This window comes from Odocoileus virginianus, chromosome 29, assembly GCF_023699985.2.
Source record: "Odocoileus virginianus isolate 20LAN1187 ecotype Illinois chromosome 29, Ovbor_1.2, whole genome shotgun sequence".
Lineage (NCBI taxonomy): Eukaryota > Metazoa > Chordata > Mammalia > Artiodactyla > Cervidae > Odocoileus > Odocoileus virginianus.
The window spans coordinates 15,920,560-15,937,375 of NC_069702.1; the positions used below are offsets into that span (position 1 = coordinate 15,920,560).

A 16,816-nucleotide genomic window follows, 5' to 3' on the forward strand; every position below is an offset into this window, starting at 1 on the left:
TCGAACCCACGTCAACTGTGTCTCCTGCATTGCAGGCAGGTTCTTTACCTGTTGAGCCGCCTGGGAAGCCACTTATGGCACTAAAATGTACCAAAAGGATCTCAGTCTTTAACCACATCACCTCTTCAATTGTCCAGAAGTATCGACTTACTTCATAAAAAAAGGCCAGTATATAAGGATATAGTTCAGTGGTTTGAGCATCTTTTCTTTCCTGAGAGGCCGCAATTGAAAATAAGCTAAATGCAGATTTTTATCAGAACAAATCAATTATCTCTCTGTACACCAGTTGAAGAAATATCAGTAGCTTCTCTCTCTAGGTCATATTCTATAGCATTAAGCTTGACAACCCCTTGGAAAGCATACACCTTGCTCACTGAATTCTAGTTCAAGAATTCAATGAATTCAAGAAGCTAGAATTCAATGAATTCAAGAAGCCAGAATTCAGTGAATTCAAGAAGCCAGAATTCAGTGAATTCAAGGAGTCAGAATTCAGTGAACTCAAGAAGCCTGAATTCAGTGAACTCCAGAAGCAAGAATTCAGTGAACTCCAGAAGCAAGAATTCAGTGAACTCGAGAAGCAAGAATTCAATGAATCCAAGAAGCTAGAAGTCAATGAATCCAAGAAGCTAGAATTCACTGAATTCAAGAAGCAAGAATTCACTGAATTCAAGAAGCTAGAGGGGCTAGCTTCTGAAGACTTCTGGAGAATTCTCACAAGGCCGTGCTAAGAAAAAAGGATCCTTATAAGGCACTGTGGGCTTCCCAGGCGGCACAGTGGTAAAGAATCTGCCTCCCAGTGCAGGAGACTCAGAAGACACAGGTTTGATTCCTGGGTCAGGAAGATCCCCTGGAGCAGGAAACGGCAACCCACTCCAGTAGTGTTGCCTGGAGAATCCCATGGACAGAGGAGCCTGGTGGGCTACAGTCCAGACGTTGCAAAGAGTCGGATACAACTGGGCATGCAGGCAGACACATAAGGCATTATCAGTGAACACTGTCACATGTTAATTTACTGCAGATTTTCCTTTCTTTACTAGTTTTAAAAGTCATTTTCTAAATAGAAACCTTCCCAAGTGTGTATTTAATGACATTGAGTTTTCAGTGATTTAAAGTTTAGGTGTTGTGGTAATACAGTTCTCACCTAAAACATACATCATGCGTCAAATTTTCTAATTAGGTATGAATGTGAAAATTAAATTTTAAATAACCTGAAATAGTCAAGTAGAGAAAAGTTTTACTGAACTGACTTAACATAGTATCCTTTCCATTTGAAAATAACTCATGCCATTTAACTGAAAGTAGGGGGCAAAAATAAGCAAAATTTTTACTTTTTATATAGTGTTTCTACATTTATGCAGACCCTAACTTCCCTGTTGCAAACAAAAGATAGTCCCTAGTTCATTGTTTCAAACAGAAAGTTTGTCATGTACATCACAAAATGTTTTTACACCTAGGACCAATTTCCACAGTGACTAGGTGAAACCTGTTTTTTTTAAAAAAATGTTTCAGTTTGAAAAGGGTCTTTAATACAAAAGACCTCCCAGCATAATTCTTTATAAAGCTCTGTGATCAAGGAATTAGCAGTGGATTCTTATTAAAGCTGGAATGTAGAACTACCCTGGACTCAATTTATAGCTTCATGTATTGTCTAAAATATCCAGTTTTAATTTCTTTCTTGTGTCAAACAGAATTAATGATCAAGATCATTGAGAAACCAGTGATCCATTTTGCTCTGAAATGCACCACATAAAAAATGTGGGAAGATAAGAAAACATATATTCAGCTACTAACTTCAATGTTTTATGGTATTTTCAGCTTAGAAAAAGCTGCAAATAAGAGAAAGATGCAGTTTAAAAAAACCAAGGTATAATGAAGACAATTAGCCTTACATTCCTGTTTTTTCCCTAAAGTTTCATCAGCACACAGAAGAACTGCATAGCTTTGAAGACAATGATCATTTTTCCTTTTCTCTCTTTTCTACCAAGCAGTATTGTCCTAGTTCTCAGACACATATGCATGTGAATAGCATATGTGTGAATGGGGCTAAAATAATGTACTTTGTCCACTCATGCATGCTCAGTTGTGTCCAACTCTTTGTGACCCTATGGATGGACTGTAACCTGCCAGGCTCCTCTGTCCATGGAATTCTCCAGGTTAGAATGTTGGAGTGGATTTCCATTTCCTTCTCCAGGGGATCTTCCCAATCCAGGGATCAAACTCTCATCTCCTTATCTCCTGCATGGCAGGCAGATTCTTTACCACTGTGCCACCTGGGAAGCCCAGTATTTGATTAATACGAATTAATGTTATAGCCCTCTTGAAATTGGTTAGTCACTGATTCCTTGACACAGGCCTCCAGTGATTGCGTAAAAGGGAGAACAAACAGCACTTTCTGTATCTGATGTAGGAATGAGGTAGTTATCCCAGAGCCACTTCCATGCCAACTTCTACTACAGAACACAACTAAGAATCTGGACACAAACCAAAAGCCTCCTAAGCACCTAAAATAGATGTCACTATGTCTCTGCACTTTGGCTCTGCACTTTCCTCATAAAAGAGTCTCTTGGGTCTTTGAATAAAGTTATAGTCTCTCATTCCTTCCATATTTTTTTATATAAACTTGCTTGTTTTCTGGTTTTCTTGTGCACTGCACAAATGAAATGATCATTACAAAGAGATGGTTGAAGCTGAAGAGAGTTATTAGAGGAATACAAATTCTCCACAGCAGCAGGTAAAGAAATCACAGCTCCATATAGATGATGAACACAAGGGAAAAAAAAGTCCCATACAAATAATACAATTTTTTTAGGGCACAGTAATTATGTGACTTTATGATGTAAGAAGGATCGCCTTACACACCACAGAATAGCCCCCCCCCAAGTATTATTATGTTATAGAATAAGTCTATGATGTGTATTCATGAAGAGAATACTGAGAAATTCACAAAACTTTAAATTGAATTCAGTCCTCTTCAGAGAGACAGTAAAATATCTAAGGCTTCCCAGGTGGCTCAGTGGTAAAGAATCCGCCTGCCAATGCAGGAGACCTGGGTTCGATCCCTGGGTTGGGAAGATCCCCTGGAGGAGGAAATGGCAACCCATTCCAGTATTCTTGCCTGGGAGATCCCATGAACAGAGGAGCCTGGCAGGCTACAGTCCATGGGGTTGCAAAGATTCAGACACAACTGAGCACACACATATTATTAGAGTAGATTTCAGAAAGATAACTCTCCAAAAAGTGGCTAAATTTTCTCTAAACTTTTTGGAGTTTTCAGTAGTAAACTTCTAAGCTTCTGTTTCTGGAAAGCCCATAGATAGAGAACTCCTTAGTTCTCCGTAACTTGTTTATTGACCAGCAGCAAATACTATATATAGTATTAGCTAACCAGGCCTCTGGGCAAGAGGGCCATCTCAGATGACAGTGGTACATGGGGTCTTATCTGTCCACTCCACAACCAGGTGGGCTACTCCTGCTCTGCTCTGAAAACCCCTTCAGAGCTCAGTGATTTGAATTCTTGCAGCAAACATCACTCTTAGAAATGCTGTCCCTTTAAGGTGGATGAACTTAATAAGATAAACTTCATCCAAAAATTAAAAAAAAAAAGCAAGTTTACCAGAATTGTAAAACTAAATGGGGATCAAGGGAAGGAAGGGTTAAAATGAACAAGTATAGCAACAAACTAAAGATAAAACTCCAGTTTAAAAACTCATGTTTTCCAGGTCAGATCCACCAAGCTGTGATGAAGGCAGGGAGTCTTGACCCAGACAGTTATAGGGCCTGGGGCTTGCCCTATGCTGGTCCCCTTCTCTGACTGACTCTATAGGTTCTGTACTTCAAACTGACGATGCATTAACCAATCTCTGCCCTGCTTCCCCAAGTCAAGAGCATTCTGTACATTCTGTAATATTAAAGCATATCCTGCTTTATTCAACCTGAACAACAAAACATAAAAGCCACCCATGACAAGAGTCAACAAAGGAAAAACTAAACTAAGATTCAATATAAAATAACAACAATTATTAGTTTCCTAAAAGCAAAACAAAACTTAGCAGCTTCAACCAACAACAGCTACAAAACAAGACTGAAACACTCAAGGGCTAAGATATTTTAAGAGTGTGTTTTCTCTCAGAATAGAGGCAAAGTGGGAGAAAAAGGTCAGATGACCACAGAATTCTTGTGCCTGAAAGAAATGAACCTTGAAGGAGATTTCTATGAGTTAAAAAACAGTACCTTATAAGTAACTGGTCTGGTCTACTCACAGCTGTTTCCAGTGTCGACTCTTGCTTAACTGTCTACTGACTTCAGTTTAAAGTTAATTCTGTTGGCAAAAAAGTACAGAGCTTGTCTGGAAAGTGCTGTTGGGACATAAACCATTCCTTTCAAAGCGGTGGTAGCTGTATTTAAGTTTCCTTGTAGAGGGGGACAGAAATCCTTCCTGTAGCAAATCTTCTTCCTCCTTCCCCTCAGACTTAGTCAGTATCCTCCTATCCCATATATTGAAGAAAGAGACAGAGAGGGAAGAAAAAAAAAAAAAAAAAACTGCCAGGAAATATACCTTAAATAATGTAGTATTTGAGCATTTAGAAATAGACAAAAAAAAGGAGGGGGGGGATTAAAAATGAGAACCATAGAAAGCACATCAGGATCTTAAATATAATTTAGCCCAATGCCTTCACTTCGTAAATAATGAAAGTGATGCCTAGAGAAAATATGATTTGTGCAAGGTCACTCACAAAGCTCATTTGCATCAGCTAAGAATAGTTATCAGATTTCACAACTCCTAGTTCAAGGCTTTTTCTATTACACTATTGTACCTGAGGGTAAATAGTTTACTTTTTTCCTCTGCATCCTTGTAGAATACCCACACGCTGGCAGGGACAAGTAATACAATTACAATGTCAGAACCACCTGTTCTCAGGAAAAAACATTTCCCTTCACTTCACAGTCCTTAATACTGAACATCTCTCTAATGTCTAATTTCTTTTATATTCAGGAAATAATATTTTCCTCTGTTGATTTTCCAGAATATTTTTTATGTCTCAGGAGTTGCCATTTTTCAGGGGGTATGGATGGCTATCTCTTAGTCCTTACAGAGGACTCCTTCTGAAGGGGCGGAGCTGTGACTTGTTAGAGTAAGTATTCAGTTTCCTGCCCAGTATCCGTGGTAGTTACTTGGCTTTTGAATCAGAAATACATTATTACCACCAAAAATCTCTGCTTCTAAATTGTCAAAAAAAAATTTCACCACATATACAAGTTTATTTTTTAATCACTTTTTTAAAAGATTTTTTTAATGGGGACCATTTTTAAAGTCTTTATTGAATTTGTTACAATATTGCTTCTTTTTTTATGTTTTTGGCCATGAGGCATGCAGGATCTTACCTCCCCAACCAGGGATCAAACCAGCATACTCTACACTGGAAGATGAATTCTTAACCACTGGACCGCCAGGGAAGTTTGCTATTCTTGACTATGACTTTTTATATATTTTGTTAAATGTGAGATAAACATCACAATAATTTTTATTTAGTATCTGTCACATCACTTTTCCTACTTATATATGAGAAATTATTTTTCTTGAGCTGAAGGGATGATTTCTTTATTATAATTTTTTTAAAGTTTCCTTTCTGAAATACATTCATTCATTCACTTATTAAAAATATTAATTGAATATTTATAAACCTACCTCATCCTTCCCTTGTGGAATATAATAACTGACAAGCAATAGCTTTTTCAGAGAAGTGCACAATTTTCAAATAAAATCAAAGGGTTTAGATGGGAAGTAAGGCCAATTTTCTATAGCATGTTTTTCTTCATTCCCATACATTAACCATATGCCTAACATTTACTTACATTCTACCTATTGAGTTGTTCACTCTCAAAAACATCCATCCTAGGGTCAGATATGCCAAAATATGAAGTGGCCCAGGCTAAAATTGCTCTGGTCACTACTGATCTTTCTATCTGATGTGACTCCTTAAAATATTAATGTCAAATCGACTTTACACGCTATGACTCAAAGACACAATTAACTAAATTACTCAGATCATTAAAGACCATTTTTAAACTTTTTCATTCCTTAACTCAGAAATTCACTGTTTGGCTTTGATATTTCTTGTCTACTTTCAAGATTCCATTTATCTATGCTTGTCCTGGTCTTTGGCAGAAAGCAATGCAATTGTGAACAAATAATTGTGAAAGTATTCTTTTCAAAATGAAAATTGGATTAGATTTTTCAAGACATTTTCCAAAGTGTTGAGTAACACATACCATATACGTTTTCCAACCCTGACAAATAAATAGTTGATATTCAGAAAATGTAAATGCTGAGAAAGAAATCTTGTAAAACATACTCTGTGCTTCTTGACACAATGGCATGATCCTATTTTCCTTTTGTTCTTAATTAATCTTGCTTGACTGAGCTCTAAGAAAATGAAAACCCCACAGACATTAACATCTAATCTACATTTATACCTAACACTAGTATGTCAAATATGACAAGAGTTTGACACACAGATGTTTATTCCTTGGGTTTACTAAAAATTTTTCCATATTTTTTCCTTTACTTCTTAAGCTTTTACTCTTTATTTGAACACTTGGCCTTTTGGATGTTAGAAGGGGCAGGAAGGAAGTGTGAGTAAAACCTTGAAAGAGAAGTAGGCTGTGAGGAAACACAGAGATGGAATGACTGACGTCAGGGTGAGTCAGGGCTGCTGAGCAGACTCGGGAAAAAAAAAGGTGTAGAGAGAAGTCAGGTACCATCAGGCTGTTTAGAGCAGAAGTGGGCTGAGCCACAGACAATAGATTATAGGTACTGACTTCAGGAACCAAAGTCTCTCAAAATAGGGTAAACAGAGAAAGAACCAGCAATTTTGGTGACCAGTGCAAGCAACAGGAAATTGGCCCTCAAACTTACTTTGTAATTCATAACCCTGTTCCTTTCTCCCCACTGAAAGGGAAGCAATTGCTGTCAATATGTGAAATTCAGCACGATCTAAAATAACACAGTGGTATACAATCATCTTAAAAATCCTATCTCTTTATATTTAGGTCCCTTGGACATACTGCAAGTTGCCCTCACTCTGGGCATGCTCTGAATTTCAGAATCCTTAGGTAAGTTTAGAGGGAAGAATTACTGTGTTATGAAGATGGAATCTATGGCGCTGAATTCCCCTGATGGGAGTAGCACTTAGATCAGAGGTGAACTCCAGGGCAGACTGTATGAACCCAGGCAAGGCCATCGCAGTTCTCAAACTCTCGGTCTCCTCCTCTCAATTTTTAGGTTTACAGTAACACTAGAAGAAGGTTTGCACCAAAGAATCCCAGAGAGCAGTTTTGTGATAGCAGGGAAGGGAAGTGATCACGGGAACAGCTGTTAGATTATTTTGTGTTTGGTAAGAGTTTTCATAGGTGGACATTTTTAACAGTCCCAGGGGACTGAAGCACATAAAAATCTCAAGCATCAACTCTCTTAAACTAGTTCAAGCTCCTGCTTGCTACGTTGCCTTCTCCATTCACAGTCCAGTCTCCTCACAGCAGCTAGAGTCACCATTCCCTTCGTCATCTCCTCTGTTGGTTTCTATCATCTCCCGCTTTATATCATCCAACGGGTTCCCATCATCCCTCTCCTTCATTCCTTTCAGTTTCCCATTATCCTCTGGTTCACACTGTTCAATCATTTGCCATTACTCCTTGCTTCATCTCTGCCATGGTTTCCTATGGCCCTCAGTATAAATCCAAATGCTAGCCACAGCTTCCTAGGCTCTTCACCATTTTGCCCCCATTTATCTTTCCTACTTTCCTAAATGCTGTTCCATTTGTCTAGAAAGTGTCTCCCTCATATCTTCACAGAACTACCCTCTTCTCAGCATTCAGAGCTCATTTTAAATGCTTTCTTTCCAGAAAAAGAACATCCTGACCACTCTGGTTAACCATCCTCCCGACCACATACACACACTCTCTCTACCTCATTTCCCTATTTTGGTTTTTCTTCACAGCACTTACCACTATCCAAAATTATCTTCGGTTCTTTTTTAGTTATTCACTCATTCAATTAGTTTAAATATGTTCACTGTATCTCTTTTAGAATAAGCTGTTATATAATGCAGGGAGCACAGCCTGGTGCTCTGTGATGACCCAGATGGGTGGGGATAAGGCTCAAGAGGGAGGGAATATATATATATACACATATACAAAGTTATGTGTGTGTGTGTATATATATATATATATATATATATACACACATGTATATAGCTATGATTGATTCGAGTTGCTGTCTGGCAGAAACAAACAATATGTTGTGAAGCAATTATCATCTGATTTAAAACAAATAGAATAAGTTTTATAAATTTAATTATAAAATATTATCAGAAATGCATCAGAAGTTACAAAGAAGATCAGAAAGATAAGGTTTAGGCTCTTTTAAAACTCATCATTCCCAGTGTTCAGAACAGTGCCGACTATAAAAGAGGTCTTTGATCAACATTTCTTGAATGAACTATTTACAGTCCCACCTGGGCTCCTACCCTTCAGTCAACAAGCATCTAACCTAAGTCCACAAGCATGAGGGCAAAGACTAACCCATCTTTACAACTGATGGAACCCTGCAAATCTCCTCGTGGCTCAGCAGCTAGGCATCCCAGAAATAAAGAGCCCCCGTTGGACACTAGGTATGTAACTGTACCTACACAAGGGGACTCTAAGCCCTTAAATTTTCCTAACACAAAGGCCAGAGTATACCTTTGACTTGCCAGAATATCCTTTATGGATACATGCACCGAACTAGGTATGGGATTATATTTGCTACAAGGGCCTGAGAGCTTCCGGATATTTCCTTTGTATCCTAAACTCTACAGTAACTACCTTTATTTAAACAGCAGATATCCGACAACAAATTTTATCCTTTCCAGGTGGTTTCGAGAAACTACTCTCAGCTGCCAACTCTTCAGGAGAAGAAGCTAAATCTTTGCATTCACAACATATGTTTTCTAAATGAAAAGGGGGAAGACTAAGTAATTTTAGAGAGGTGAGCTCACAGATAATCTCATCCACCATCTCAGTCCTCCTCCACACTGATTCAGAGCCCTCCAGTGAGCTGTAAATTGGATTGCCCCCATCTCCTGTCCTACTGCTTCCTAATTACCTGTTCTAGTGAGTCAGTCTCTGAGGTCCTGGGGCTCAGGTGCGCTGTGGGATGATGCAACTGGCTCAACACACGCTGGGTCCAGTCACATCAGAAAGGTACTGAAAGGGAAACTTCCCTGATGGTCCAGTGGTTAAGACTTTGCCCTCCAATGTAGGGGGTGTGGGTTCAATTGCTGACTGGGGACCTAGGATCCCACATGCCTCATGGCTCCCCCCCAGAAATAACCATAAAAAAGAAGTTAAAAAAATAAATTAATAAAAAAGAAGTAATATTGTAACAAATTCAACAATGAATTTAAAAAATGGCCCACAACAAAAAATTTTCTTTAAAAAAGAAAAGTGCTAATGTGATGGTGGGCAAACAGAGGGGGATTCTTTCTTAGGAAGAAAATGATTTTCCCCAAGCACCACAGCAGTTGTCCCCTAGGACACAATGATGTAGAGAAAATCCTTTGCTGGAACATTGTTGCCACTAAATGAAAAATAGCATCATATAAAATAATTGTTGGAAAAAATGCCCTTTTCCTATGTACTAAGATTAAATATTAATTGAAATACATAGGTGCTACTTATTTAGTCAATAAATCAAAACTAAAAATATTTTTTATTGCTTTCTATGGACAAGGTTTTGTGAAAAGTCATGAGGTCTCTCATACTGGAGTCTGAAGTCAAGTGGGCTTTAGGAAGCATCACTACAAACAAAGCTAGTGCAGGTGATGGAATTCCAGTTGAGCTATTTCAAATCCTAAAAGATGATGCTGTGAAAGTGCTGCACTCAATATGCCAGCAAATTTGCAAAACTCAGCAATGCCATTGGACTGGAAAAGGTCAGTTTACATTCCAATTCCAAAGAAAGGCAATGCCAAAAAATGTTCAAACTACCACACAATTGCATTCATCTCACATGTTAGCAAGGTAGTGCTCAAAATTCTCCAAACCACGCTTCAATAATATGTGAACCGTGAACTTCCAGATGTTCAAGCTGGATTTAGAAAAGGCAGAGGAAGCAGAGATCAATTGCCAACATCAACTGGATCATAGAAAAAGCAAGAGTTCCAGAAAAACATGTACTTCTGCTCTATTGAAAATGCCAAAGCCTCTGACTATGTGAATCACAATAAACTGTGGAAAATTCTTCAACAAATGGGAATACCAGACCACCTGACTTGCCTCCTGAGAAATCTGCATGCAGGTCAAGAAGCAACAGTTAGAACTGGACATGGAACAACAGACTGGTTCCAAATAGGAAAAGGAGAAAGTCAAGGCTGCATATTGTCACCCTGCTTGTTTAACTTATATGCAGAGCACATCATGCAAAATGCCAGACTGAATGAAGCACAGGCTGGAATCAAGATTGCCGGGAGAAACATCAATAACCTCAGATATGCAGATGACACCACCCTTATGGCAGAAAGTGAAGAGGAACTAAAGAGCCTCTTGATGCAAGTGAAAGAGGAGAGTGAAGAAGCTGGCTTAAAACTCAACATTCAGAAAACGAAGATCTTGGCATCTGGTCCCATCACTTCATGGCAAATAGATGGGGAAACAATGCAAACAGTGACAGACTTTATTTTCTTGGGCTCCAAAACCACTGCAAATGGTGACTCCAGCCATGATATTAAAAGACGCTTGTTCCTTGGGAGAAAGCTATGACCAACCTAGACAGCATATTAAAAAGCAGAGACAATCCTTTTCCGTCAAAAGTCCTTCTAGTCAAAGCTATGGTTTCTCCTGTAGTCATGCATGAATGTGAGAGCTGGACCATAAAGAAAGCTGAGTGTTGAAGAATTGATGGTTTTGAACTGTGATGTTGGAGAAGACTCTTGAGAGTCCCTTGGACTGCAAGGAGATCCAACTAGTCCATCCTAAAGGAGATCAGTCCTGAATATTTATTGGAAGGACTGATGTTGAAGCTGAATCTCCAATACTTTGTCCATCTGATGCAAAGAACTGACTCATTGGAAAAGACCCTGCTGCTAGGAAAGATTGAAGGCAGGAGGAGAAGAGGATGAGAGAGAATGAGATGGTTGGATGGCATCACTGACTCATTGGTCATGAGTTTGAGCAAGCTCCAGGAGTTGGTGATAAACAGGGAGGCCTGGTGTGCTGCAGTTCATGGGGTCCCAAAGTCGGACACAACGGAGCGACTGAACTGAATTGATGAGGTCTCTATAATAATCCCTTGTTATATCATGGGATGAAAATATTTCTGTATCCAGAATACAAAATTCTCTAGGAAATAAGGTCTCTCTGCCTTTCTTTACTTCGTTATTTTCTTCAGTTTATTGAAGCCTGTATTTATTAAGTTCATATAAAATGTAATGTTTGAGTATAAAGAAAAATACAAAATCCAACATAGGGACTCTTGGAGGTGAAAGAAGGGTACTGACTATTGGGGAAATTAACACTGAATTATACGGGAACATAATGGAGGGCTTCCCTGATGGTTCAGTAGTTAAAAAATAATCCAGCTGCCAATGCAGGAGATGCTGGTTCTACCCCTGGGTTAGGAAGATCTACTGGAGAAGGAAATGGAAACCCACTCCAGTGTTCTTGCCTGGAAAATCTCATGGGGAGAGGAACTTGGTGGGCTACAGTCCATGGAGTCTCAAAGAGTTGCACATGATGGAGCGACTGAGCATGCACACACATGACACTATAAGAAGGGACAGGACCAAAGAAGGCTTCCTTGAGGAGATGCAACCAAGAAATACTTTGAGTGCAGAAGGAAAGGAAAAGGACTAACATTTCAGGCAGGAGATAAGGATAGACTTGGGCCACTTCAAGTAGTTCTACAGAGCTGGAAGGTGGAATGAATGACATACAGTAGTGGGTAAAATATGCAGAAAGAAATACAGGCAAAAGCCAGAGTCAGGAATGTAGGCTTTATCCTGAAGGTCGTGGGTAGCTACTAAAGGAATTTAAACATGGGCTATTTTGTTTTTAGACAGCCAAGTAGAAAAATAATTTAGGAACAAGAGATCTCAAGGACTACTTAAGAGGATGCTACTGTATCAATATAAGACGTTGTGATGGTCTGGAGAGACAGAAAGACAGATGATCTCAAAAGATATTTAAATCATTACATAGATAGAAAGATAAAGGACAGACAAACTTACTTCCAAAGGTCCATAAAATCATTACAGAAAAATGTATATGGTGTAAGATGTTCATGAAAATGTAAATCCTTATTATATAAAACTCTATCCATTTGCAGGTTAGGAAGCCAAGGCACCACACTTAAAAAGAGTGATAGCAGAATTTGAACTCATGTTCCCATGGCTACAATATCATATTTTTTTACACTGAATTGTTCATCCCTTTTAGGAGATCATAGATTTTGGACACTCTTTTAAACTTGGGTGACTAGGATTGAAGAGACTGGAATATGATTTGGCAGGATCTTAAAAGATTCCTTAGGCAGACTGTTTAGACTTTTTAGGTGTAAGCATGTTCAGATTTGAGATTTAACACAAACAATGGGCTTCCCCAATGGCTCAATAGGGTAAAGAACCCGCCGGAAATACAGGAGACATGGGTTCAACCCCTGGTTCAGAAATATCCCCTAGAGAATGAAATGGCAACCCATTCCGGTATTCTTGCCTGAAAAATCCCACGGACACATAGCCTGGGGGATACAGCTCAAAGAGCTTCAGGAAGTCGGTGAGTGAATAAGCACAGCGTACAACACACAAACAATTGTATTTGCATTGTGTCTATGAAACTGTATGTTTTTCTCCCTGCAAAGCACAAACCCTTCATCAAATTCCTCTTGATAATCTAATCATTTAAAGCCTGAAAGATTTATTCACACTGTATAGAAGGATAGCCAGTTGAAAATAAAATGAAAGTCGACTTGGCAGATATCCTAGTTCAATCAAGTCAAATACTGAGTTTTGAGTAGAATGCAGTTTGAAAGAAAAATCAGCTTCAATGAATCTAGGAAGGGAAGAGGCAAAACTCTTAAGACACTGAAAACAGAAAGGGGCAGGCAGCTCAAACAGGAAAAAAAATGCTGATTTGCCTTAAAGTTGGAGGAGGGAATTCCTTCTCTAGCATATTTTGCAGCTACTACAGGTAGGATAACCATATAGTTCACTATCCAAAACTTGACTCCTTTAGATTAAAAAGAGGCACTGATTAATTACAGTGGGATAGCAGATAAAAACTAGGGCTCTTATAGACAAACCCGGATATACACCATCCCACCTAGAGGTTTGCATTAAACCTGTCTTTTAGATGATGATATTATAAAAAATGAGGTCATTGGTTTTAGAGTAACTGGCTCCTAAAGTGAGTCAAGATTAACAGCAAAAAAAGACTTTTTATACAACTTGGACAAAGTATTCAAATACACATATAAGAGTCAGATCAACTGAACCATTTGAGATGTAATAATCCTTTTAGTTTCATAGTTTATTTTATTAAAAATGATATGGAGCAATAAGAAATGCCAGTTCATTTTAAGAGACTCACAGACAGCAAGCATGCAGTGTCTAGTAACCGTGGTGTTAGTTGTTCAGTTGTGTCCAACTTTGCAACCCCATGGATTATAGCCCACTAGACTTCTCTGTCCATGGAATTCTCTAGGCAAGAATACTGTTGTAGGTAGCCATTTGCTTCTCCAGGGGATCTTCCCAACCTGGGGATCAAACCCAGGTCTCCTGCATTGCAGGTGGATTCTTAAACATCTGAGAGACCATTATCTAGCATCCCATAAAAAGTAATGTATTCACATACATATTTTGGGTATAAAATATAAAGATATTAGTCTAGATGGGTGCCCTGAGCTATTTTGATTGTCTCAAAATAAGCACATGCCTTATTTTTCAATGCATTAACCATAAAAGAATCAATATTAATAACACCAAATTGAGTCAAATCTCAATCCACTCTCCTGTCCCACTTTTAGATTTCTTTTTCCTTAGATGAAAATATCCTTTCTTATATAAGACAAATTTCCTTACTAAGCTAGACAAAAGGAAGGATGAATACAGCACAGGAAGCAAACATTCTCAGGTACAGACAGGAGGGAGAGATCAGTCATGATTAATTAGGTTTCCAACCTTGGACAAAACAATTGACTTCACTGTGGCTTAGTTTTCTCCTGTTTAAAAAATGAGAGGATTTAGTTAGAGTACATTGGGGGTTACTTCAGATGTGAAGTTGGACTATCCTCTGAGATAATTATCTCCCATATGTTTTATATTTATTTAAGGTTTATTCATCTATGAGGACTGAGAAGTTCTGTTGCATCATAAAAATGCTAAAACAGCCAGCTATTGAAGAAACAACTGCACTGGTAACCACAATTATGATTTTTTTTAAGATTTCCCAGAATAAAAACATAGACAGTGGGGAAACATTTTATTTTTTAGGGTATAATAGGAGGACTATGAGGATTTTCTTATGGGAAAAGTCATCAGATACAAAATGCTGAACCACCTAGTGCTTGATATTTTTTAAATATTAAGCGTCTTTGGGCCCCCCAAACCACTGAATTTATACAGAAGAACAGATTTTTCTCAGAAGTGTAGGGTTGCTTCCTGACACTATCATTTTTGACAAGGAAAGAATGAATCCACATTTACAAGACAAAGTGTTGGAAATGAATAGAGAAGCCTCCTCCCTGCACTGTAGTCCTTGACAAGTTCCTAGATACATGAGCATGGTTGAGAAAATTATAAAAACAAAGTGCCCATCAATTCTTTGACATTGGACCTCAAGATTCAAGGCCAACAAATACAAGGAAGTCAGACTCTTTCCTTATTATTTTGATTCCTTTCCAATGCATAAATAGCATATTTCCTTATATATATATAAGTAATCAATGATTATTAATAATCAATGAAAAGAAATGGAGGAAAACAATTGAATGGGAAAGACTAGAGATCTCTTCAAGAAAATTAGAGATACCAAGGGAATACTTCATGCAAAGATGGGCTCAATAAAGGAAACACTACAGAACTAACAGAAGCAGAAGATATTAAGAAAAGGTGGCAAGAATACACAGAAGAACTATACAAAAAAGATCTTAAAGACCTAGATAACCACAATGGTGTGATCACTCACCTAGAGCCAGACATCCTGGAGTGCGAAGTCAAATGGGGCTTAGGAAGCATCACTATGAACAAAGCTAGTGGAGGTGATGGAATTCCAGCTGAGCTATTTCAAATCCTGGAAGATGATGCAGTTAAAGTGCTGCACTCAATATGCCAGCAAATTTGGAAAACTCAGCAGTGGCCTCAGGATTGGAAAAGGTCAGCTTTCATTCCAATCCCAAAGAAAGGCAATGCCAAAGAATGCTCAAACTACCACAAAATTGCACTCAATCACACGCTAGCAAACTAATACTCAAAATTCTCCAAGAGAGGCTTCAACAGTATGTGAACTGAGAACTTCCAGATGTTAAAGCTGGATTTAGGAAAGGCAGAGGAACCAGAGATCAAATTGCAAATATCCATTAGATCATGGAAAAAGCAAGAAAATTCTAGATAAACATCTACTTCTGCTTCATTGACTATGCTAAAGCCTTTGACTGTGTGGATCACAACAAACTGTGGAAAATTCTTCAACAGATGGGCATAACAGACCACCTGACCTGCCTTCTGAGAAATCTGTATGCAGGTCAAGAAGCAACAGTTAGAACAAGACATGGAATGGATTAGTTCAAAACTGGGAAAAGAGTACACAAAGGCTGTATATTGTCACCCTGCTTATTTAACTTATATTCAGAGTACATCATGCAAAATTCTGGGCTGGATGAAGTACAAGCTGGAATCAAGACTGCTCAGGGAAAATGCAGATGACACCACCCTTATGGCAGAATGTGAAGAGGAACTAAAGGACCTCTTGATAAAAGTGAAAGAGGAGAGTGAAAACGTTGGCTTAAAACTCAACATTCAGAAACGAAGATCATGGCACCCAGTCCCATCCCTTCATGGCAAATAGATGGGGAAACAATGGAAACAGTGACAGACTTTATTTTTTGGGGGCTCCAAAATCACTGCAGATGGTGATTGCAGCCAGGAAATGAAAAGACACTTGCTCTTTGGAAGAAAAGCTATGACAACCCTAGACAGCATATTAAAAAGCAGAGACATTCCTTTGCCAACAAAGGTCTGTCTAGTCAAAGCTATGGTTTTTTCATAAGTCATGTATGGGTGTGAGAGGTGGACTATGAAGAAAGCAAAGCATCGAAGAATTGATGCTTTCAAACTGTGGTGCTGGAGAAGTCTCTTGAGAGTCCCTTGGACGGCAAGGAGATCAAACTAGTCAGTCCTAAAGGAAATCAACCCTGAATATTCATTGGAAGGACTGATGCTGAAGCTGAATATCCAATACTTTGCCCACCTGATGTGAAGAACTGACTCCCTGGAAAAGACCCTAATGCTGGGAAAGACTGAAGGCAGGAGGAGAAGGGGACAACAGAGGGTGAGATGGTTGGATGGCATAACCAACCTGATGGACATGAGTTTGAGCAAGCTCCAGGAGTTGGTGATGGACAGGGAAGCCTGGAGTGCTGCAGTCCACGGGGTCCCAAAAAGTCAGACATGACTGAGTGACCGAACTGAACAAAATATAATGAAGAGGAATATAAGGTAAAATTTAATGTTTCTATCATCTTAACCCTCACTAATTCTATTGTTAAGGATCAACACTTGTAGTACAT

General features: G+C 38.7%; 1 protein-coding gene across 5 annotated transcripts in view; it reads right to left on the reverse strand.

Annotated features, from left to right (window-relative positions):
* ARHGAP24 (Rho GTPase activating protein 24) overlaps positions 1 to 16,816 on the reverse strand; it is a 545,723-nt gene that overhangs the window by 221,281 nt on the left and 307,626 nt on the right. Inside the window, exon 1 of one of the 5 annotated variants that reach the window (XM_020902098.2) lies at positions 4,260 to 4,456. The exons of 3 other annotated variants lie outside the window; for them this stretch is intronic. The gene's annotated coding sequence lies outside the window, so the exon portion shown is untranslated. Of the gene's footprint in view, positions 1 to 4,230; positions 4,457 to 16,816 lie in introns of those variants that run through there. One more of the 5 variants, XM_020902095.2, reaches the window with a different exon arrangement.